The following is a 25,996-nucleotide window of genomic DNA, read 5'->3' on the forward strand; positions in this document are numbered from 1 at the left end:
GGCGGCTGACTTTGACGCATGCGCACACACAGTTCTCGCCCGACCAGGAGATCCTTCCGCTCTCGCGCGTCCGCTGTTTGAGGAAGATTGTGTCGTTTCTTGTATACTTAGGACAGTTACATTAGAAGTCGCTGTTGTTGCCAAAACGCCAGGTTCGCTAGTTCTTTTATTCTTAACCTTTTGTTAGGTTGATTTCTGTGGAACTATCTTTTTTTTTTTTTTCTCTGCTTAAAAAACTTCGTATCTCCCGTAAGTCAGTCTCTCAGTCGTGCCCGACTCTGCGATCCCATGGCCTGCAGCCCACCAGGCTCCTGGGTCCATGAGATTTTCCAGGCAAGGATACTGGAGTCGGCTAGCCGTTTCCTTCTCAGGGGATCTTCCCAACCCAGGGATCGAACCCGGCTCTCTTGTACTGCAGGTAGATCCTTTACCGACTGAGCTACAAGGGAAGCCCGTAGCTTCCCTTATTCCACTGAAATTACTGTTTCTGAAGCACAGGTGTCAGTGGTCTACAATAAGTTATTTTGTTCTGTTTTTCGGGAGTCTGATCTCTTGTACTCATTGTCGAAAGCCTTGCCACACGAATTTGTGCACAGATTAGAAGACAACAGGAGCGTGCGGGAGACGCTTTTTCGTGCGTGTGTGAACGTTTCCTCTGTTGCCTGCTCGCCCACAGTTTGTGGTCCACAGTTGGCGTCTCCAGAGCTGCTGTTGACTCTTGAAAGAGCGCACCTGGGTCTTAACATCCGTTGACTTACGTTTCTTTAAGGGTAAAAGTAAAGCATAGATCTGTTTTTTGTAAAAGGAAATTATTTAGGAATACTTTTAGTCCTAGGCGTGTACATGGAGTAGGAAGTGGCAACCCACTCTAGGGTTCTTGCCCGGAAAATTTCATGGACCCGGGAGTCTGGCTGGCTGCAGTCCATGGGATCCCAAAGAGTCAGCAGGACTGAGTGAGCACTTGTGCTTGTTAAATGCCACTGAAATTTATTTTCTGTTTTCCCGTTTAGTTTTCACCTGGTGTGAAACAAAAAGGTGGATCTAGGTGAAGCTTTTACTTAGTAGCGGACAAGTTGGAGCGCTGTGTGGCAGCAGTTGGCAGGCATACTGCTATGAAGAGGTCTGAACTTTCCAGGTGGCTCAGTGGTAAAGAATCATCCTGCCAGTGTAAGAGAGGCAGGTTCAATCCCTTGATTGAGAAGATACCTTGGAGAAGGAAGTGGCAACCTACTCCAGTACTCTTGCCGGGGAAATCCCATGGCCAGAAACCTGGTGGTTTACAGCCCATGGAGTTGCAAAGAGCGGAACAGGACTAAGTGACTAAATAACAACAATACCCGGCGAATAAAGTGCTACAAAAGAGATCCCTGAAACCTCTTGAAATTGCTAAAATTAGAGTAAAATTTCTTGTTATGGTTAGGGTTGGGAATGGACAAGTTTATAAGGGCATAATAAATTTTAATTTGAAAGAGCTAAAGCTGTTTCTAAGGCTGGCCTTATATCACTTTTTCCACCTTTACTCTTCATGTCACTATTGAATAGAAAGAGCTGTTGAATGACAATGCTTAAATTAGAAATCACAAGAGGGGAATTTTGCCAAAATGTGTGTGATTTTTTAGAATCTGTAACTGAGCATCTGTGTTATTTTGCTAAGGCTGATATGATAAAATGCCACAGATTGGGTGGCTTAAACAACAGAAATTTGCTTTTCTCACAGTTCTGGAGACAAGAAGTCAGATCAAGGTGTCCATAGGTTTTTTTCTTCAAAGATCTCTGGTTGACTTTAGATGACCCTGTTTCTTCACATCCTGTTCTCTCTGTGCCTATATCATTTTTTAAACTATTTTTAATTGGAGGCTAATTACAATATTGTAGTGGTTTTTGCTATACACTGACATGAATCAGCCATGGGTGTACATGTGTCCACCCCTGCCCTGCCAGCCTGAACCCCTCTCCCACCTCCCTCCCCATCCTATCTCTCTGGGTTCTCCCAGTGCACCAGCTTGAGTGCCCTGTTTCATGCATGGAACTTGGACTGGTCATCTGTTTCACATATGATAATATACATAGCTCAATGCTATTCTCTCAAATCATCCCACCCTTGCCTTCTCCCACAGAGTCCAAAACTCTGTTCTTTATATCTGTGTCCTTTTTGCTGTCTTGCATATAGGGTTGTCATTACCATCTTTGTAAATTCTATGTATATGCATTAATGTACTGTATTGGTGTTTTTCTTTCTGATTTACTTCACCCTGTATAATAGGGTCCCGTTTCATCCACCTCTTTAGAACTGACTCAAATGCATTCTTTTTAATGGCTGAGTAATATTCCATTGTGTATATGTACCACAACCTTCTTATCCATTCATCTGCTGATGGACATCTAGGTTGCTTCCATGTTCTGGCTATTGTAAACAGTGCTGTGATGAACACTGGGGTACATGTGTCTTTTTCAGTCCTGGTTTCCTTGGTGTGTATGCCCAGCAGTGGGATTGCTGGGTTGTATGGCAGTTCTATTTCCAGTTTTTTAAGGAATCTCCACACTGTTCTCCATAGTGGCTGTACTAGTCTGCGTTCCCACCAACAGTGTAAGAGGGTTCCCTTTTCTCCACACACTCTCCAGCATATATTGTTTGTAGAATTTGATAGCAGCCATTCTGACTGGCATGAAATGGTACCTCATTGTGGTTTTGGTTTGCGTTTCTTTGATAATGAGTGATGTTGAGTGTTTCTTAGCCATCTGTATGTCTTCTCTGGAGAAATGTCTGTTTAGTTCTTTGGCCCATTTTTTAATTAGGTTGTTTATTTTTCTGGTATTGATGAGCTGCTTGTATATTTTTGAGATTAATTCTTTGTCAGTTGCTTTGATTGCTATTATTTGTTCCCATTCTGAAGGTGGTCTTTTTTACCTTGCTTATAGTTTCCTTCGTCGTGCAAAAGCTTTTAAGTTTAATTAAGTCCCATTTACTTTATTTTTTGCTTTTATTTCCATTACTCTGGGAGGTGGGTCTTAGAGGATCTTGCTTGATTTATGTCAGAGTGTACTGCCTATGTTTTCCTCTAGGAGTTTTATAGTTTCTGCTCTTACGTTTAAATCTTTAATCCGTTTTGAGTTTATTTCTGTGTATGGTGTTAGAAAGTGTTCTAGTTTCATTCTTTTACAGGTGGTTTTCCCAGCACCACTTGTTAAAGAGATTGTCTTTTCTCCATTGTATATTCTTGACTCCTTTGTCAAAGATAAGGTGTCCATAGGTATGTGGATTTATCTCTGGGCTTTCTATTTTGTTCCATTGATCTATAGTTCTGTCTTTGTTCTCTGCCTATATCTTTATAGCTTCTTAGAAGGACTTCAGTCATACTGGATTAGGGTCTGTCCTAATGACTTCTTTTAATCTTAATTACCTTTTTAAAGATCTTATCTCCAAATATAGTCATATTCTGGGGTACCAAAGGTTAGGACATCGACATAATGAATTTTGGGGAGACTAAGCACCACTCATTTATGCTAAGCTATGGAAATTTACTGAAGATCTTAAAATGAATGTTTCCATTGGGTTACAGTGCAAAAACACTGAATAAATGAGAGAGCACTCTTATATTTTGTTTATGCTCTTTTCTCCATCTTGGATGTCTTTCCATCTAGTTTTTTTTTTCCTTCCTGCAGTTGACATATTAGTTTCAGTTGTATAACATAATAATCTGATATTTGTGTATATTATGAAATCATCACCACAGTAAGTCTAGTTAATCTTCATCCTCATAAACAGTTATAAAATTGTTTTTTTTTTCCTTGTGGTGAGAAATTTTTAAAGATTTATTCTCTTAGTACCTTTCAAATATGCAGTACAGTATTATTAACTATAGTCACTGTGTTGTACATTACATCCCCAGGACTTGCTTCGTAACTGGCAGTTTATAGTATGAATCTATTGTTTTTTCTATTCCATACATCAGTGGGATCACGCAATGTTTGTCCAGTGTATTGCATCTAGCATGATACCTTTAAGATCATCTATGTTGTCACAAATGGAAAGATTTCATTCTTGTTTATAGCTTAGTATTCCCATGTGTGTGTATATACCACATCTTTCTTTGTTCATACTAATACATCAGTGGACACTTGGATTGTTTCTATATCTTGGCTATTGAAAATAATGCTGAAATGAACATATATCTTTTTGAGTACATGTATCATATACATATACATAAATCTTTTTGAGTTCATGGTTTTGTTTACTTTGAGTAAATACCAAGGAGTGGAATTGCTGGATCACACTCTATATTTTTAATTTTTTTGAGGAATTCCCATGTAGTTTTCCATAGTGGCTACACCAGTTGCATTCCCACCAATAGTGCATGACAGCTCTTTTTTCTCCACATTCTTACCAACACTTGTTATTTCTTATCTTTTTTGATAATGGCCATTCTAATGTGTGATGTGATACCTCATTATATTTTTGATTTGCATTTTCTGATATTAGTGACCATCTTTTTAGGTGTCTCTGGGCTGTTTGTGTCTTCTTTGGAAAAATATCTATTGAGGTATTCTGCTCATTTTTTAATTGGATTTTTTTTCGATTGAATTCTATGAGTTTTTATATATTTTGGATATTACCTCCTTATCAGGTCATATGATTTTCAAATATTTCTTCCTGTTCCATAAACTATCATTTCATTTTGTTGATGGTTTCCTTTGCTGTGATGAAACTTATTAGTTTGATGTAGTCCAACTTGCCTATTTTTGCTTTTATTGCCTTTACTTTTGGGATCAGGTTCAAAAAATCATCACCAAGACTGATGTCTGGGAGCTTACCACCTCTTTTTGCTCCTAGCAGTTTTATGGTTTCAGGTCTTATATTCAAGTCTTTAATCCATTTTGAGTTCATCTTTGTATATGGTGTAAGATAGTGGCCCACTTTTGATCTTTTGCATATGATTTTCCAGTTTTCTCAACACCATTTATTGAAGAAAACTGTTCTTTCCTATTGTATAATCTTGGCTTCTTTGTCATAAATTACCTGTGTATATGTGGGGTTATTTCTGAGATCTCTGTTCTGTTGAATCTGTAGATTGCTTTGCATAGTATGGACATTAGAACAATATTCTTCCACTCGATGAGCATGGACAATCTTTTCACTTATTTGTGTCTTCAGTTTCTTTCATCAGTGTATTATAGTTTTCGGTGTACAGTCTTTAACCTCTTTGGTTGAATTTATCCCTAGATATTTTATTCTTTTTGATGCAGTTGTAAATGGGATTGTTTTCTTAATTTCTCTTTCTGATACTTTTTTATTAATGTATAGAAATGTAACAGATTTTTGTTTGTTGATTTTGTATTCTGCAGTTTTACTGAATTCATTTATTCTAACAATTTTTGGTGCAATATTTGGGTTTTCTGTATATGAAGTCATGTCTTCTAAAATAGTGACAGTTTTACTACTTTTTTTTTTCCGATTTGAATACTTTTTATTTCTTTTCTTTGCCAAATTGCTCTGACTAGGACTTCCAATACTATGTTAATAAAAGTGGTGAGAGTGAACATCCTTGTTTTATTCCTGATACTAGAAGGAAAATTTTCAGTTTTTCACTGTATGCTATTAGGTGTGGGATTGATATATACGGCTTTTATTATGTTGAAGTACATTCTCTTTATGTCCACTGTTGAGAGTTTAAAATTATAAATGGATGTGAATTTCCATCTGTTTTCATCTGTCAATATTATATTCAGCTTTACTTTGCTTAAATATTTTTTGTTCTGAGAAACTTTTCATTACTTCATTACTCCAACTGGATTTTATTTTTTCCCTTTTTGTGACACATAGTACTTAACCAGCATGTTTCTTGTGGTATCCTAACTACATTATAAACTCCTGTGTCTTAACACTTATTTGAAATGCCTAGCATAGTGACTCATGTTAAATGGGCACTTAATTGCATTATCAGATGCTTTGAGGTACTCAATATGTATTTCAGAAATTGAGTAAAATTTACATTTATTCTAAAAAGTCACTTATCTCCAGGAGATGGACTTTAGTTTCCCATCCCTACCCCAATACCATCTTGAATATGGGCTGTGCTTAGCAACTTGCTTTCAAAGGGTTCAGTTCAGTTCAGTCGCTCAGTCGTGTCTGACTCTTTGCGACCCCATGAATCTCAGCACACCAGGCCTCCCTGTCCATCACCAGTTCCCGGAGTTCACTCAAACTCATGTCCATCGAGTGGGCGATGCCATCCAGCCATCTCATCCTCTGTTGTCCCCTTCTCCTCCTGCCCCCAATCCCTCCCAGCATCAGAGTCTTTTTCAATGAGTCAGCTCTTCACATGAGGTGGCCAGAGTATTGGAGTTTCAGCTTTACCATCAGTCCTTCCAATGAACACCCAGGACTGATCTCCTTTAGGAGATCCAGGGGTTGGATCTCCTTGCAGTCCAAAGGACTCTCAAGAGTCTTTTCTAACACCACAGTTCAAAAGCATCAATTCTTTGACACCCAGCTTTCTTCACAGTCCAACTCTCACATCCATACATGACTACTGGAAAAACCATAGCCTTGACTAGACAGACCTTTGTTGGCAAAGAAATGTCTCTGCTTTTGATTATGCTATCTAGGTTGGTCATAACTTTCCTTCCAAGGAGTAAGCGTCTTTTAATTTCATGGCTGCAGTCACCATCTGCCGTGATTTTGGAGCCCAAAGAATAAAGTCTGACATTGTTTCCACTGTTTCCCCATCTGTTTGCCATGGAGTGATGAGACCAGATGCCATGATCTTTGTTTTCTGAATGTTGAGCTTTAAGCCAACTTTTTCACTCTCCTCTTTCACTTTCATCAAGAGGCTTTTTAGTTCCTCTTCACTTTCTGCCATAAGGGTGGTGTCATCTGCATATCTGAGATTATTGATATTTTTCACTACAGTCTTGATTCCAGCTTGTGCTTCTTCCAGCCCAGTGTTTCTCATGATGTACTCTGCATAGAAGTTAAATAAGCAGGGTGACAATATACAGCCTTGACGTTCTCCTTTTCCTATTTGGAACCAGTCTGTTGTTCCATGTCCAGTTCTAACTGTTGCTTCCTGACCTGCATACAGGTTTTCTCAAGAGGCAGGTCAGGTGGTCTGGTATTCCCATCTCTTTCAGAATTTTCCACAGTTTCTTGTGATCCACACAGTCAAAGGCTTTGGCATAGTCAATAAAGCAGAAATAGGTGTTTTTCTGGAACTCTCTTGCTTTTTCCATGATCCAGTGGATGTTGGCAATTTGATCTCTGGTTCCTCTGCCTTTTCTACAACCAGCTTGAACTTTACAGTAGAGAAATCTGGTAAATACTGTCTAAGCCAGGTAAGCAATATCAGCAACACTGATAAGTCATATTGATAGTGCGAACCCTCTAAGATATGATGACAACACTTTACTTCCTTCTGTGTTTTTCTTCCTCAAAGCCCTAATCTCAGTCTATCCATGAGAAAAGCATCAGCCAAAATAAAATTGATGGGTGTCTTCCTCCTGACTGGGCTGTGTGGTTTCTCTCTGAGAACTGCCAATAGCAATATGTCTTCAGGAAATGTTAAAATTGGACATCCTGCTCCCCAGTTCAGAGCAACAACCATTATGCCAGCTGGTCAGTTCAAAGATATCAGTCTGTCTGACCACAAAGGAAGATACGTTGGATTCTTCTTTTACCCTCTTGACTTCGCCTTTGCGTGCCTCATGGAGCTGGTTGCTTTAGGGCAGAAGAATTTAAGAAACTCAACTGCCAAGTAACTGGTGCTTCTGTGGATTCTCACTTCTGTCGCCTGGCATGGATCAACATACCCAAGAAACAAGGAAGACTGGGGGCCATGCACATTCCCTTGGTATCAGAGCCCAAGCACACCGTTGCTCAGTACTGTGGGGTCTTAAAGGCTGATGAAAGCTTCTCATCAGGAACCTTTTTACTACTGACGATAAAGGTATCTTTCCACAGATTACCGTAAACGACCTTCCTGTTGGCTGCTCTGTGGATGAGACACTGAGACTAGTTCAGGCCTTTCCAGTTCACTGACACACATGGGGACATGTGCCAGCTGGCTGGAAGCCTGGTGGTGATACCAAGAAGCCTGATGCCCAGAGCAAAGAATATTTCTCTAAGCAGAAGTGAGTGCGGGGCCATTTTAGGGCCAGGCTGCAGTAGGTGACCTTGAGAACAAAACCTCTTTTGTACTGTTGTCATGAAAACACACCTTACTCTCAGTCCAGATGTGTGGGATAGCACTGGCCTTTCCTTCAGGGGCTGGGAGGCCAGCCTTTCTTCCTCTGAAGAAGGCCTGAGCTATGTTATGGAGCAGGCTAGCTGATGTGTGCCAGAGAAGGCGATGGCACCCTACTCCAGTCCTCTTGCCTGGAAAATCCCATGGATGGAGGAGCCTGGTGGGCTGCAGTCCATGGGGTCGCTACGAGTCGGACACGACTGAGCGACTTCACTTTCACTTTTCACTTTCATGCATTGGAGAAGGAAATGGCAACCCACTCCAGTGTTCTTGCCTGGAGAATCCCAGGGATGGGGAGGCCTGGTGGGCTGCCATCTATGGGGTCGCATAGAGTCGAACACGACTGAAGCGACTTAGCAGCAGCAGTAGCAGCAGCTGATGTGTGCAGTAGTAGGGTATCACTTTTGATCTTTTGTAGTTTTATTAAACTTGAACTGAGAAAGAACATCAAATTGATGGACATACTTTAGGATTCCCTAAACTGTGCTCACAGCTATCATGCTCATGAAAAACAAAGTATGGAAAACACCGGAGGAGATGAGACGTAATGACTAAAGGCAATGTGGGATCTCAAGCCAAAAGTGTGGGCTTTAGTTAATAGTAATGTGCCGTTCAGATGGCTCAGTGGTCAGGAATCTGCCTGCCAAAGCAGGAGACACAGGAGATGCAGGTTTCATCCCTGGGTCAGGAATATCAACCCACTCTAGGATTCTTGCCTGGGAAATCCCATGGACAGAGGAACCTGGTGGGCTACAGTTCATGGGATTGCAGAGAGCTGGACAGGACTTAGTGACTGAGCCTGCAGGCATACATGCTATTATAAGATATTAACAATAGGGGTCATTGGATGAGGGTTGTCTGGGAACTCCCTGTACCATTTTTGTAACTTTTTCTGTAAATCTGAAACTTTTTACAATAAAGCTTGATAAAAGTCTTGTTTTTTATTTTATTTTCATTTTAAGACGTGGCACATTTGTGATGATTTTTCTCCTCTGTGTGAAATCTGTGGCTAAGATGGCAATATTTCTACATTTATTTGAGGGGATTCAAGATCACATCTAATGAATTTAGCTGCTGTTCAATCTTTGAGGCTTAGAGTGAATTCTCAGGAGGGAGAACGTGGTAATAGAGGAATTAAAAATTGATTTTAAGGGCTTCCCTGGTGGCTCAGAGGATAAAGCATCTGCCTGCAATGCAGGAGACCCAGGTTTGATCCCTGGGTTGGGAAGATCCCCTGGAGAAGGAAATGGCAGCCCACTCCAGTATTCTTGCCTGGAGAATCCCATGGACGGAGGAGCCTGGTGGGCTACAGTCCATGGGGTGGCAAAGAGTCGGACACAACTGAGCGACTTCACTTTCACTTTCAAAGTTTAGTTTAAGGATTTTAAAGATAGAGTGGAGGTGGAGCCGTTAGACTGGTAAAATGATTGTTGGAAAATACTTAAATTCTGCATTGGATACATGAACTGTATTCTATACATTTGTTATAGAATACTCATTCTTCAACTATACTACTTCCTTTTTAGGGTTTTAGTGTAGAAACTTTGGTAATCATCAGGGAAACAAAATTTACATAACTGTACATCTCTCGTATGAATGTTGAGATAAGTGGGAGAAAATATAGTCAGGAAATGGCCCGTGAGTCTATTTTCACATTAAAATACTTAGGAAACTTAAACTTGCAATTGGTGTGTACTAGCAGTGTGATCAGAGAAGGCAATGGCACCCCACTCCAGTACTCTTGCCTGGAAAATCTCACGGATGGAGGAGCCTGGTGGGCTGCAGTCCATGGGGTCGCTGAGTCTGACACGACTGAGTGACTTCACTTTCATGCACTCTCTTTACCAGAGAAGGAAATGGCAACCTACTCCAGTGTTCTTGCCTGGAGAATCCCAAGGACGGCGGAGCCTGGTGGGCTGCCATCTGTGGGGTCGCACAGAGTCAGACACGACTGAAGCGACTTAGCAGCAGCAGCAGCAGCAGTGTGATACTGCTGGTAATAAAACTGTAATAGAAGTATAGTGTCTAGACAAGAGGAGATGAAAAAGGTTTTCTTCTAGAACATCGCTTAGTCTCTCCCTTTTCTTGCCACCCTTAATGTTTACTCTTGGTGCCTTATATTTTTAAAAATTGTTCATCAGTAAATACGTAATGAATTCCCTCTCCGTTATCGTTACTTAAATATTGGTTTCGGTTCTGGGCATTTGTTTTTTTCAGTCGGGCGGCTCTGTCCGTGAGATTCTCCAGGCAAGAATACCGGAGTGGGCTGCTGTGCCCTCCTCCAGGAGATCTTCAGACCCAGGGATCAAACCTGCGTCTCTTATGGCTCCTGCATTGACAGGCGAATTCTTTACAGGTAGCGCCACCTGCTGCTGCTGCTAAGTCGCTTCAGTTGCGTCTGACTCTGTGCGACCCCATAGATGGCAGCCCACCAGGCTCCCCCATCCCTGGGATTCTCCAGGCAAGAACACTGGAGTGGGTTGCCATTTCCTTCTCCAATGCAGGAAAGTGAAAAGTGAAAGTGAAGTCCTCAGTCGTGTCCGATTCTTACCGACCCCATGGACTGCAGCCTACCAGGCTCCTCTGTCCATGGGATTTTCCAGGCAAGAGTACTGGAGTGGGGTGCCATTGTCTGTAAGACTCCAGCAAATGTTTGTTAATCAAACATGTCCCTTGCCTCAAAACTACAATGAAATTGAGTAACTTATAGTCAGTGATAATCACAATTTTCTCAAATTATTCCAAGCTCAAAGCCTTGGAGTTATCTTTGATTTATTTTTTTTTCCACTTTATTTTTTTTAATTGAATTGCTTTACAGAAATTTGCGGTTTTCTGTCAAACATCAACCAGAATCAGCCATAGGTACACACGTCCCCTCCCTCCCAAACCATCCTCTTATCTTCCTCCCCATCCCACCCTTGTAGTTTGTCACAGAGCCTCTGTTTCTATCCTCCATTTTCAATTTCTAGTGTGTTTCTATATCATTCAACATATTTGTCATCTATTGCTGAGTCTCAGATTAGCCTAAAGCATGGCGGATTAAGACAATGAGTTTTTATCATCTTATGCAACTTCTGTAGAAGTTGCAGTTAGTATGTTGCTGGGGCTGTGGGATCTTCTTGGATCCTCTTCCAAGCTCACTCCCAGTTTGGCAAGTGAATGCTAATAGTTGGCAGGAGGACTCAAACCCTCAGCATGTGGATCTCCTTAGGGCTGCTGGAGCGTCCTCAAGTTACAGCAGTTCAGTTCTCCCCAAGGTGAGTGATCCGAGAGACAAAAAGTCCCAATGTTTTTTTTTTATGAGCTAGTCTGAGAAGTTAAGCACTATCACTGGTTAAAAAGGGCTTGCCAGGTGGCGCTAGTGATAAAGAACCCACCTGCCAGTGCAGGAGACTTAAGAGACTCAGGTTTGATCCCTGGGTTGGGAAGATCCCCTGGAGGAGGGCACGGTAACCCATTCCAGCGTTCTTGCCTGGAGAATCCCAAGAGCCTGGTGGGCTATAGTCCATAGGGTCGCAAAGAGTCAGACATGACTGAAGCTACTTGGCACGCACAAGCATGCACTTGTTAGAAGTGAGTTATTAACTTCAGCTCACACAAAAAGGGAGGGAAATTAAGGTTCATCTCTTAAGAGGGAAATGTAAGTGCTTGTCAACCTAAGTTAAAGCTGCCACAATCAGAATGGGTGGGGCTGTGTTACAGTTACAAACAGTCCAAAGTCTCAGTGGCTTAAAATCAGAAAGGTTTGTTTCTCGCCATGCTCTTGGCCATTTAGGGACTCAGACCAGTGAGACTTTCCCTTTTGTAATGTTTCTAGGCAACATGAAAGGAGAAGGGAAGGCAGAGAATCACACTTGTTATTATAGGCTTCCATTTTGAAGTGGGCCTTGTCACATCGCTTCATATTTCTGGGACCAAAGCAAGTTGCATGGCCATGCATAACTGCAAAAGGGTGGGGAAATGGAACCATGCTATGTGTTTAGGAGGAGAGTCAGATATGTCAACAAACCACTAATGATTTATACAGTTATAATGTTATAACCTTTTTTCTTTTCTTGTAGTTTCACATCTTACCTTTTTTCTCTATTTTCATACTGCTAATCTAAGACAACAAATCTGTGTTGTCTCCCTACTTTTCTAATTCCCCCTTTCCAGTCAAGTGAGTATATTCCTGAAAGGTTAAATTGAATGAAATTGTGTTTTCTCCACATTAGTCACCTGCTACAGAGACTGTAATGGCTTACCCAGGTCACATTCCTCATCCCTGGACAACATACAATGTATGTTACATTTAGCATGCTCCTCTCTACTTTTTTCATGCTATTTCATGCTGTAGATGATATTTCCTTCCTATCCACCCTTTAAGACACATTTCAGTTTTTATTTTTCACAGCAGCTTTTCTTCTAGAACATCTATTAGTCTCTCCCTTTTCTTGCCACCCTTGATGTTTATTCTTAGTACCTGATATTTTTAAGAATTGTTCATTAGTAAATGTGGAATTAATTCCTACTACATACCATGCATAGGCCCTGTTCTAGGTGCTGGGGTAAGAGCAGTAAACAAAGCAGGTCCAAGTTTTTACTCACAGAGCTTATAGATTTTAATGGCAGAAAGAAGCTATCAAGTAATGTTGGAGCTGTCAGAGGGGCAGGACTGCTGCCCAAAGTCAAATCGCGAATGGTTAGGTGGAGGGGACTCCAAGGATGAGCTGGGACCCGGGGGAATGGGTTGGAATTTGCACTGATTTCTCCCTGCTTCCCACAGTTCACCTTTGAAGACAGAGGTGATCTGCCCGAGGAGCCAGTCCTTTGTCACAGACTCAAGAGTTGCTGAAATTGAAAGAGAAGCCCTGGAGCTGAAGGTTGGGGCCTGGCTGCTGCCCCACACCTACAAGATGAGCTGACAGAAGAGGCGACAGCGTGCACGGTGCGCAGCAATGCCTTGTACCCTGCACTGGCCCTCCTGGTTGAAAGTGTGTGACCGCTTCCACCTGTCATATCCCAGGCAGAATGCCTCTGTGGCTCATGCTATCCCAGAACGCTGCAGGAAAGAAAGTGAAAATGTACTACCAGCTTAACTAAGTTGACAGCATAGAAACCAACCACAATAAGTAAATTATATGGTCAAATAAGGAAGAGGATGAAAAGTCTTTGAGGAGTAGGGATTGTAATTTTAAAAAGAGTGTTCATGGAAGGGCTCACTGAGCAGGTGACATTAGGTCAAAGGCTTGAAGAAAGTGCGGGAGTGAAACATGCTGCTATCTGGAAGAAGAATGGTCTAAGCGACCAGTGCTTCCTGAGTGGCACCAAACCTGTGTGGTGGACACCCTTTTACAAGGCTCCCAGTGAGCTCCATTCATGTCTCCCTCCCTGCTGCAGTCCCCTTCCCTGGAGTGGTGAAGAGTTGAGATGTTACTTCCGTGGTTAGGTAATAAGACTCTGACCTGCGTCTTGCCCCGTTCTTTCTCTTAATCCTGTATTGGAGGGGTGTATGTGGCAAAGAACAGAGAATGACCTATGGCCCACATCCAGTAAGGAACTGAGGCTGCCAGACCAATAGCTCACAGAATCCTGTCAACAGCCAGGTAAGCAAGCTTGGAAATGAATCTTTAAACAAGCCGAGCCTTGAGATGCCTATAGCTGTAGCCGTTTATTGCCGTCTGTGACAGATGGTGAAGCAGAGACTCCAGCTGGGTCATACGTAGATTTCCTGACCAATGTGTGAGATGAGGTTTTTTTAAGTGAGTAAGTTTGGGGGTAATTTGCTATTCAGCCATCAATAACTCACATACTTGGTAAAGTCAAGGAACAGAAATGAGATCAGTTTGGCTGGAGTGGAGTAAGGAAGTAGGAAGTGAAGTTAGAAAGGTAATAAGCTACCTATAAGTGCCTTATAAGTCATTGTTCAGTTTTTAGGTTTTTTTGTTTGAGGAAATTTGGTAGCCATTGGAGAGTTTTGAATAGAGAAGCGACATGATATGACTTTGGATTTACATGTTGAAAAGTCATGTCAGTGACTGAGCAGAGAAAGAGCAGTGGTGGAAATAGGGTTGGAGTAGGAAAAACTAGTTAAGCTAGTGCACTGATTCAGATGAGAGTGATGTTGGCCAAGTGGTACTAGCAGAAGAAATAAATGATTCAACTCTGGATGTATTTTTATGGTAGAGGGGACAGTATTTGATGACAGATTGGATACAGGATATAAGAGAAAGGGAATGGTATGAGAAAAATGGCTCCAAGATTTTTGATTATTTGCTGAGATGATGACTAAGGAGTAGCAAGTTTGAGGGGAGGTGTACTGAGGAACATAGTTTGGTACATGTTAGGTTTGAGATGCCATTTAAACATTCACATAGAATTGTTAATTGTTGAGTGAGGAGTTCACTATACGAGTATGGAGTTCTCGGGAGAGATCTGGGCTGGAGAAACAAATATGGGAGCTGTCACAGTGACACTTACAGCCACAAGATTGGATGCTAATATCAGGGGACAACATATAGACAGAAAATAGGATCAAAGAGTGAGCCCTTGGGCATGTCCACATTTATCTACCAGGAAAACTATCAGGAGCCAGGCGAGGAGATTGAGAAGTGAAGTAAGGAGGCATGTGGTATCCTGAAAGTCGAGAAGGGCTTTCAGATAAGAGAGTGATGGTACTCATGGTATGAGTAAAATGGGAGTTGAGCAATGACTGTTGGCTTTCCTGTGTGGAGGTCAGTTAAGAATAGGACCTTGTTGAGAATAGTTTCTTATAGAAACAGACTCACAGACATAGAGAAGAGTCTTGTGGTGGCCACGGGGCTGGGAGGGGCTATTGGAGAGATGGATTGGGAGTTTGAGATTAGAAGATACAAACTTGTAAATAGAATGGATAAACAGTAAGGCCCTACTGTATAGCACAGGGAGCTGTCTTCAATATCCTGTGATAAATTATAACAGGAAAGGATGTGAAAAAAAGAAAATATAGGTAACTGAGTCACTTTGCTGTACATCAGAGACTAACACAACATTGTAAATCAGCAATACATTGATAAAATAAAATAAAAAGAAAAAGAGTAGTTTCAGAACAGGAGTACAGTCAGTGAGTGGATTTGGACGACTCATCTGAGGAATTACACTATAAAGGGGATGAGAAACAGAAACAGTATTTCAGAGGGATGTGAGATCAAGGGTGGGTTAATTTCTAAGCATGGGAGAATGTAAAGCGTGTTTGTATTCTGATGGGAATGATCCAGTAGAAATGAAGAAAGCTGGTTATGCAGGAGAGAGCTGGTGAACTACCTGGTCGATGAGGTGGGATCCTGTGCAGGAAGCAGGAGTAGCTTAAATGGTAGTTCAAGCAGTTCATCCATCGAAGCAGGAGCAAGATACTGGTGAGTGATGTGCTGTGTGAACTTTTGAATGGCCTCTTCTACTCATTTTTTCCCTTTTTGCAGAGTAATACAAAGCAAGGTCATCAACGGAGTGTGAGGATGAGGAAGGGAGTATTGGATATTTGAGGAGAGAGGAGAAGTTGTGGTTTGGGGATAGTCTGAATAGACTAAGAAATGTGGCAGGGTTCCTGGGTCACACGAGGGGCTCATTTCAGTTCTTCTAATGAATTTAAATACATTAACAAAAAAAATTTGCGGGCTTCCCAGGTGTCACTAGTAGTAAAGAAACCCCCTGCCAATGCAGAGACGTAAGAGACATGGGTTCAATCCTAGGGTCAGGAAGACCCCCTGGAGGAGGGCATGGCAACCCACTGCAGTATTCTTGCCTGGAGAATCCCATTGACAGAGGAGCCTGGTGGGCTACAGTCCATAGGGTCCCAGAAAAGTCAGATATGACTGAAGTGGCTTCAGTTTAGTTCAGTTCAGTCGCTCAGTCGTGTCCGACTCTTTGCGACCCCATGAATTGCAGCATGCCAGGCCTCCCTGTCCATCACCAACTCCCGGAGTTCACTCAGACTCACGTCCATCGAGTCCGTGATGCCATCCAGCCATCTCATCCTCAGTAGTCCCTTTCTCCTCCTGCCCCCAATCCCTCCCAGCATCAAAGTCTTTTCCAATGAGTCAACTCTTCTCATGAGGTGGCCAAAGTACTGGAGTTTCAGCTTTAGCATCATTCCTTCCAAAGAAATCCCAGGGCTGATCTTCAGAATGGATTGGTTGGATCTCCTTGCAGTCCAAGGGACTCTCAAGAGTCCTCTCCAACACCACAGTTCAAAAGCATCAATTCTTCGGCGCTCAGCCTTCTTCACAGTCCAACTCTCACATCCATACATGACCACAGGAAAAACCATAGCCTTGACTAGACTGACCTTAGTTGGCAAAGTAATGTCTCTGCTTTTGAATATGCTATCTAGGTTGGTCATAACTTTCCTTCCAAGGAGTAAGCATCTTTTAATTTCATGGCTGCAATCACCATCTGCAGTGATTTTGGAGCCCCCAAAAATAAAGTCTGACACTGTGTCCACTGTTTCCACATCTATTTCCCATGGAGTGATGGGACCGGATGCCATGATCTTTGTTTTTCTGAATGTTGAGCTTTAAGCCAACTTTTTCACTTTCCTCTTTTACTTTCATCAAGAGGCTTTTTAGTTCCTCTTCACTTTCTGCCATAAGGGTGGTGTCATCTGCATATCTGAGGTTATTGATATTTCTCCCGGCAATCTTGATTCCAGCTTGTATTTCTTCCAGTCCAGCGTTTCTCATGATGTATTCTGCATAGAAGTTAAATAAGCAGGGTGACAATATACAGCCTTGATGTATTCCTTTTCCTATTTAAAACCAGTCTGTTGTTCCATGTCCAGTTCTAACTGTTGCTTCCTGGCCTGCATACAGATTTCTCAAGGGGCAGGTTAGGTGGTCTGGTATTCCCATCTCTTTCAGAATTTTCCACAGTTTATTGTGATCCACACAGTCAAAGGCTTTGGCATAGTCAATAAAGCAGAAATAGATGTTTTGCTGAAACTCTCTTGCTTTTTCCATGATCCAGCGGATGTTGGCAATTTGATCTCTGGTTCCTCTGCCTTTTCTAAAACCAGCTTGAACATCTGGAAGTTCACGGTTCATGTATTGCTGAAGCCTGGCTTGGAGAATTTTGAGCATTACTTTACTAGCGTCTGAGATGAGTGCAATTGTGCAGTAGTTTGAGCATTCTTTGGCATTGCCTTTCTTTGGGATTGGAATGAAAACTGAGCTTTTCCAGTCCTGTGGCCACTGCTGAGTTTTCCAAATTTGCTGGCATATTGAGCACAGCACTTTCACAGCATCCTCTTTCAGGATTTGAAATAGCTCTACTGGAATTCCATCACCTCCACTAGCTTTGTTCATAGTGATGCTTTCTAAGGCCCACTTGACTTCACATTCCAGGATGTCTGGCTCTAGATGAGTGATCACACCATCGTGATTATCCGGGTCGTGAAGATCCTTTTTGTACAGTTCTTCTGTGTATTCTTGCCATCTTTTCTTAATATATTCTGCTTCTGTTAGGTCCATACCATTTCTGTCCTTTATTGAGCCCATCTTTGCATGAAATATTCCCTTGGTTTCTCTAATTTTCTTGAAGAGATCTCTAGTCTTTCCCATTCTGTTCTTTTCCTCTATTTCTTTGCATTGATCGCTGAAGAAGACTTTCTTATCTCTTCTTGCTACTCTTTGAAACTCTGCACTCAGATGCTTATATCTTTCCTTTTCTCCTTTGCTTTTCACTTCTCTTCTTTTCACAGCTATTTGTAAGGCCTCCCCAGACAGCCATCTTGCTTTTTTGCATTTCTTTTCCATGGGGCTGGTCTTGATCCCTGTCTCCTGTACAATGTCATGAACCTCATTCCATAGTTCATCAGGCACTCTTATCTATCAGATCTAGGCCCTTAAATCTATTTCTCAGTTCCACTGTATAATCATAAGGGATTTGATTTAGGTCATACCTGAATGGTCTAGCGGTTTTCCCTGTTTTATTAAATTTCAGTCTGAATTTGGTAATACGGAGTTTATGATCTGAGCCACAGTCAGCTCCTGGTCTTGTTTTTGTTGACTGTATAGAGCTTCTCCATCTTTTGCTGCAGAGAATATAATCAATCTGATTTCGGTGTTGATGCACAAATAAAAAACTAGCACGATTGCGTATTTTTCCACAGCAAGCTTAGCTGCAAAGGTGTAGGTGTAAAGCTGACAGAGAGTTGGCATTAACTCAGGCTGAGGTTTGCCAAGAAAGTAAATTAAGTGAAAGAAGGCAAAGAAAAAAAAATAGAAGGGATCACATTAATTTGCCATGAAATTTAAGCTAGGTGAAGAGGGATGTCAACACATGAGCCGAGTGAGGATCACTGAAAATGTAAATAGGATGAATGAATTTTGAGGTGACGGTGAGTCAAATTTTGGAGCTGGGGCACTGGAGTAAATGACTTGAAATATCTATAACATACATATATATTGGGAGTTTTAGCAAGAAACCTGCTGAGACATTTTTTGGTTAGGATGACAAACTGTGGAGTTGCCGGATGTTCAGTTATCTTAAATTGGCCTCCATCACTTCAAGAACGATTGCTTGCCTTGGTTGTAGAAATGTGCATATCAGTGAGATATTGCACTCTTGTTTTATTAAATAGTTAACATCTCAAAGCTTTTTCTTTCTTTCCTTCTCAGACAGATAGCATGTAATCCTTGATTTTTGGTTTAATCTATTTACTAATAAGGCCTTAAAATTTTTTTTTACTTTCGTGCCTTTATGCAAAATAAAATTATTTAATACATAATATATAAATATAGTATATTAAACTGAAAAATCTTATTACTGTTTTATACTATATAAGCTAATATTTATAAAATATCTAATGCTTAAATAGTTGACATTAATGTAAGTTGAAAATGGTCACTTGCTAAAATTCTCTGTTTTCCTTTATTTTCTCTTATACTTTATAGATGTTTGTGATGTCAAACATTTACTCTAGTGCTGTAAATATTATTAATACCTGTATCAGTGAAAAGATAAGCTTGCTGCTGCTAAGTCACTTTAGTCGTGTCCGACTCTGTGCGACCCCATAGACGGCAGCCCACCAGGCTCCCCCATCCCTGGGATTCCCCAGGCAAGAACACTGGAGTGAGTTGCCATTTCCTTCTCCAAAAAAAGCTTATGTTTATGTAAAACTTAATAGGATGAAAAAGGCAAGCATTCTTTTTTTTATGAGGCCACTAGGTGGCACTGGTATCCTATTAAGTCTGTCTAACACTAGTTTTTTTTTTTTTCTTTCTTTCTTTTAATATTGGAGTATAGTTAATGTCCCCTGGAGAAGGGAATGGAAGCCCACTACAGTATTCTTCTCTGGAAAATCCCATGGAGAGAGGAGCTTGGCGGGCTACAGCCCATGGGGTGGCAAAGAGACATGACTGAGTATGCATGAACCACATAGTTAATTTGCAATGTTTTAATTTCAGGTGTATAGCAAAAGTGATTCAGTTTTTCACATAAATACATGTATTGACATATACATACTACTATATTTAAAATAGATAACCAACAAGGACCTGCTGCTGCTGCTAAGTCGCTTCAGTCGTGTCCGACTCTGTGTGACCCCATAGACGGCAGCACACCAGGCTCCCCCGTCCCTGGGATTCTCCAGGCAAGAACACTGGAGTGGGTTGCCATTTCCTTCTCCAGTTCATGAAAGTGAAAAGTGAGAGTGAAGTCGCTCAGTCGTGTCTGACTCTTACCGACCCCATGGACTGCAGCCCACCAGGCTCCTCCGTCCATGGGATTTTCCAGGCAAGAGTACTGGAGTGGGGTGCCATTGCCTTCTCCGAACAAAGACCTACTGTCTAGCAAAGGGAACTCTACTCATTGTAGTAACCTAGATTGGAAAAGAATTTGAACAAGTATGTTTAAAATTAAATACATTCATTTATTATTGCGCACGAGTATTTATACATTCACTTATTGAATGTGTGGATAATAACGTGAAAATGTCAGAATATATAACAGCTCTACAAACCTACCCTCTGGACTTCAGTTTTATACAGTAAATATGCATACTGAATGTTAAAAACCTTATAAAAGGAACAACTTTTCCCAGATGCAGATTCTAAGAATATAATTGAAATATCATGCACTTTTATGTGCAAATGTGATGTATGGGTTTTAAAAATGCTATATTAATCAAGTAGAGATTTCATTTATTACCTATTGTCTAAAGTGTTTAGGTTGATATATTTTTAATTTGGATCATATGGAAGTGGAGAGTTATTCTTTTGGAGAAATGAAGTATTTTTGCTCAGTTTACCAGAGGACAAGGATGTAATCATATTCATCTTACCCACAGCAATACTTGATCTGTGAATGTGAGTGTTTGTTGAATGAGGAAACTGTGATGGTAAAAGTGAAAAAAAAAATTTGTTGGAAATTATACACAGTGTTCAAAAGGAAAATTTCCAGCTAGTATATTAAAACAAAAATGTATTTTTTGATTTAGGGCATATCTTACCTCTGTCTTTGCCAAAAGTTTTAAATTGAGAGTTTTCTTTCCCTCCTATAGCAATATATTTCAAGTTTTTATAATGGAAATCATTTTACAGAGAACATTTTGCGGCAGACTTTGGAACTGATTGCTATTAGTCAATGTTTATAATTGAAATAGATCTTCACTGTCTTAAATCTCAATATCAGAGGTTTACATATTCTTGAGACTGTAAGGATAATATTAAATAATTTCAATTTGATCTTCAAATAACTGACAGGACTCATACAATGCTCTGAAAAATTTTAGCTTGAGCTGAATGTAGAAAAATCTTAACACTCTTTTTTAAAATGAAAATGAAAGAATTTACGTGATATGAAAATATTCCAATTTACTATATAAGATGTTTTAGTAGGTGTTTATTCTCTCCAAGTAAATTTATAGCAAATCAAGTAGAATTAATATCAGAGAAATGGCTTTTGTATTTCTTTAATTTAAAAGCCTTTTACTTGTATAGTAATTTATACAAATGGATAATATGTCTTAGAAATCAGAAGAGTCCTGAAAGAAATTCCTGGAATTCAGTACATTTGATAAAAGCAATGAAAATTTTGAAACACTCATCATTCTTATTAAAAAAACTTATTTTTTAATTGAAGGATAATTGCTTTACAGAATTTTGTTGTTTTCTGCTAAATATCAACATGAATCAGCCATAGGTATGCATATGTCTCCTCCTTCAGCCTCCCTCTCCGTTTCACCAGTCTAGGTTATTACAGAGCCCTTGTTTGAGTTCCCTGAGTCATACAGCAAATTCGCGTTGACTCTCTGTTTTACATGTGGTAATTAAGTTTCAATGTTACTCTCCTACATTTCACCCTCTCCTTCCTCCCTCCCCACACTGCTGTGTCCATAAGTCTGTTCTCTGTTTCTTCATTGCTGTCCTGCAAATAAATTCATCAGTACCATCTTTCTAGATACCACATATATGCATTAGTATGCAATATTTATCTTTCACTGACTTACTTCACTCTGTATAATATGCTGTAGGTTCATCCACCTCATTAGAAATGATTCAAATGTGTTTTTTATGGCTGAGTAGTGTTCCTTTGTGTATATGTACCACAGCTTCTTTATCCATTCATCTGTTGATGGCCATCTAGGTTGCTTCCATGTTCTAGCTATTGTAAATCGTGCTGCAGTGAACATTGGGGTACACGTGTCTTTCTCAATTTTGGTTTCTTCAAGGTATATCCCTAGTAGTGGGATTGCTGGGTCATATGGTGGTTTTATTCCTAGTTTTTTAAGGAATCTCTGTACCCTTTTCCATAGTGGCTATATCAATTTACATTCCCACCAACAGTGCAAGAGGGTTCCCTTTTCTCCACAACCTCTCTAGCATTTATTGTTTGTAGACTTTTTGATGATGGCCATTCTGACCAGGGTGAGGTGATATCTGATTGTAGTTTTTATTTGCATTTCTCTAATAATGAGCAATCATCATTCTTTAAAGTACTGAACAGTAATGACTGAGGATGTCTAAAGATGGAAATATGAGCAGACACTAAAGGGATTCTGAAAAGAACAATTATTTGTTATTACCTTCTAGAGGTAATAATTATAATAATAGTGATAATAATGGTAATAACTAATATTTATTGAGTCTACATGTGCTCATTAACTCATTTCTTTGTCTCAACAATTGAATGAAATTATAGTATTATCTCCATTTACTGATATAGATGAGTAAATTGAAGTACAGGAAAATAATATAATTATTAAAGTTAGCTCTGAGATTTGAGTGTAATCTTGCTCAGGTCCCCATTTCTAACTGCCATGTTTTGTAAAGGAGAAAGAATGATATTAGGTATAAGATAAATTTAAATCTGAGCTCAAATCTCAAATTTTTGACTTTGCTTCTGGTGTGATATTGATTTAGTTAACTGTCCTTTCCATACCTGTTTCTTCATCTATAAAGGAAGCTAGCAATATCTCCTTTTAGAATAACTGTTCAGGTAATTTATACAAATAATTTAGTAAATACAAAACACTACTTAAAGGCTAGAGGTTTTTTTTTTTTCATCTTATATTTGAAAAAGTTACTTTGCTAATTTTAGTTCTTTGTTAGAAATCCATTATTATTTAAAATCTGAACTTGTTTTTTATTATTTAGAAGAGAGACATATTTTTTTAAGTCTTTGCATGATTGCAGAAATATATATCTTTATCAAATTTATTGATTGGTAAAAGTTATACTTTTTTCTGAGGCTTAAATGGAAGAAAATATGCCATGTTAAAACTATCATCCTTTGCCTTTATTCTTCCCATTTATTGCTAAATTAATTAATTCAGCAAGTATTTATTGAGCGCCTATTACATGTCAGAGACGACATACATGAATGTGGGGATACAGTGATGAAAGAAAACAAATGCATTTGTCTTCATGAAGCTTATTTGGGTAGGAGAAGACAGCAATGTTGTTAAATCAGTAAGCTACACAATTAGTTATAAGATTATAGGTACTATGGCAAAACACAAATTAGATCAGGGAAACAGGAATCAGGAGAACCGAGGGAAATGAAATTTTCTGTAAGGTTGTTGATGCTGGCTTTTTTTTAAAAAGATGATATTTGAGCAGGGACTCAGAAAAACTGCAGGAGCTGACCATATGGACAACCGAGGGAACATCAGTGCAGGGGCTGTATGTTAGTCAGCATGGAAGCCGGTGCAGCTGTCGCAGAGGGAGGGAGGCGTGAGGCAAACCGTCATCTCCAAGGCAATGGACATCAGGTCACGGAAGACCTCAGACTCTGGAAAGGAGAGCTGCTGCGGGATATTTAACATAGGAGTACTTAATCTGTAAAAAGGTTGTTTTGGGTATAGAGTTGACAGTAGATTATTAGAACAGAGATGGACGCGGGGAAGATATCCAAGTTAAAGAAGAGGTTATCTCAGAGCAGCTGTGGAGTTGGTGTCTTGACAGATTGAATGTGGGGTATGCTAATCAAAAGAGAGTGATTGTCCCAACATAGCTACAGGTTCAGCCCACACTCAGGGCAATATTACACAAGGGCATGACTCTCCCGGTGTGTCCACCATAGGACGGAACAGCTTATTTTGTAGGAAGATGAAAATCTGCAAGGGTGCTCCATCTGCACACTCATGCCTAGTAAATCACCATGCCTGTCCCTGGCTCTTCCTGAGGAAGTCCAGCCGTACTCTTGACCCTGGCTGTTTGTTCTTGGGTGCATCTCCACTGTTGCTAATTGAACCTGGGATAGACTGCTTATATAGTGGGTATAATCTACAACCTGTGCAGAAATGTAGCTTTGTTTAGTTTTCAATGACTGTCCCATTTTAGATCTATTTCATCACTTTAGGGATTTTTAATTCTGTTTTAGAAACAATGATGAATTAAGCCAAAGACTGTTGAATTGTGGTACTGGAGAAGACTCTTGAGAGTCCCTTGGACTGCAAGGAGGTCAAACCAGTCAATCCTAAAGGAAATCAACACCGAATATTCATTAGAAGCACTGATCCTGAAGCTGAAGCTCTAATACTTTGGATACCTGAAGCAAAGTGCCAACTCACTGAAAAAGACCTTGATGCTGAAAAGGTTGAAGGCAAAAGAAGGGGGTGGCAGAAGATGAGATGGTTAGATAGCATCACTGACTCAATGGACATGAATCTGAGCAAACTCCAGGAGACAGCAGAGTATAGGGGTGCCTAGTATGCTGCAGTACATGGGCTTTCAGAGTCGGACACGACTTAGCGAATGGACAGCAACAGAAACACCCAAGTTAAGAATGCTTCTCTCCTTTCTTGTCAGGGTGGTCTTGGACACGAGGAAGAAGGTGACACCAGGCCTCAGACGTATCTGTCTTCTGCTGGCACTGGATGAATCTCATCAAGGTTAGCCTTTGGTGAGTGTGCTCTGGCGTCCATGGTCTGGGCTGTTCATACCCTGCAGTCATCAGGCTGCGTAGGTCATTAGATGTCCTCCTGGTCCTAGCTTACGGTCCCTTTGGATCTAAAAAGGCCCATTCTTAGTGCTTTCTGCAGCTTCCCATGGAGAACGGGAATTTTTATGTATTCTTCTTGCCACTGTGGAACCTGTGCAGTCTCAGACTGTATGCCTAGAACACCACGTCCTGTTGGCACTATTTTGTTCCTGAACCATTAGTGGGCAGAGCACACAGAGGAGGTTGCTGTTTGGCAAACCTTTATTTGGAAAGTAGGACACAGCTTTCTCTCTTCTTGGAGCCTCAGTTTTGGAGAAAATCTCTTGTCCTGAACTCATACCCATGTTTGCCTCTCTTCTCCCTTTCCAGTATTTCTTCATCGCCAGCCAGGCAACATCTAGTCTGGGAGTGGAATAGGAAGATGATAGAAGGTATAGTCTGGCTTTCCATCTGTTTTCTTTCTAGCCTATTACTTGATGTTATAAGTTTTGGTTTATGGTACATAAATTACTTTCAACTCCTATGCCAGTGATTCTCACATTTTTTGGTCTCAAGAGCCCTTACATTTTACAAAATTATTGATGACTCCAAAATTTATAAAGGTTATATTTATCAATATTTACTGTACTAGAAATTCAAACTGAGGAACCAAAAATATTAATTCATTTAAGAACAAGGGCAAACTCATAACAAGATCATAGTTTTAATAAAATATAACTGTTTTCCAAACAAAAAAACTAGTGAAAAGAGTGATGTTGGGTTACATCTTTGTAAATCTCTTTAATCTTTGGCTTAGTAGAAGATCAGTTCAGTTCAGTCGCTCAGTTGTGTCCGACTTTTGTGACCCCATGAATGGCAGCATGCCAGGCCTCCCTGTCCATCACCAGTTCCTGGAGTTTACTCAAACTCATGTCCATCCAGTTGGTGATGCCATCCAGCCATCTCATCCTCTGTCTCCCCTTCTCCTCCTGCCCTCAATCCCTCTCAGCATCAGGGTCTTTTCCACTCAGCTCTTCACACTCTTCACATGAGGTGGCCAAAGTATTGGAGTTTCAGCTTTAGCATCAGGCTTTCCAATGAACACCCAGGACTGATCTTTAGGATGGACTGGTTGAATCTCCTTGTAGTCCAAGGGACTCTCAAGAGTATTCTCCAACACCACAGTTCAAAAGCATCAATTCTTTAGTGCTCAGCTTTCTTTATAGTCCAACTCTCACATCCATACATGACCACTGGAAAAACCATAGCTTTGACTAGATGGACCTGTGTTGGCAAAGTAACGTCTCTGCTTTTGAATATGCTATCTAGGTTGGTCATAACTTTCCTTCCAAGGAGTAAGTGTCTTTTAATTTCATGGC

At 40.5% G+C, this 25,996-nt stretch overlaps 1 pseudogene; it reads left to right on the forward strand.

Annotated features, from left to right (window-relative positions):
• Nucleotides 1-7,480: 7,480 nt before the first annotated feature.
• LOC120861691 lies at nt 7,481-8,155 on the forward strand (annotated as a pseudogene).
• The last annotated feature ends 17,841 nt before the right edge of the window (nt 8,156-25,996 follow it).

Source organism: Oryx dammah, unplaced genomic scaffold (genome assembly GCF_014754425.2).
Source record: "Oryx dammah isolate SB20612 unplaced genomic scaffold, SCBI_Odam_1.1 HiC_scaffold_3, whole genome shotgun sequence".
Taxonomy (NCBI): Eukaryota; Metazoa; Chordata; class Mammalia; order Artiodactyla; family Bovidae; genus Oryx; species Oryx dammah.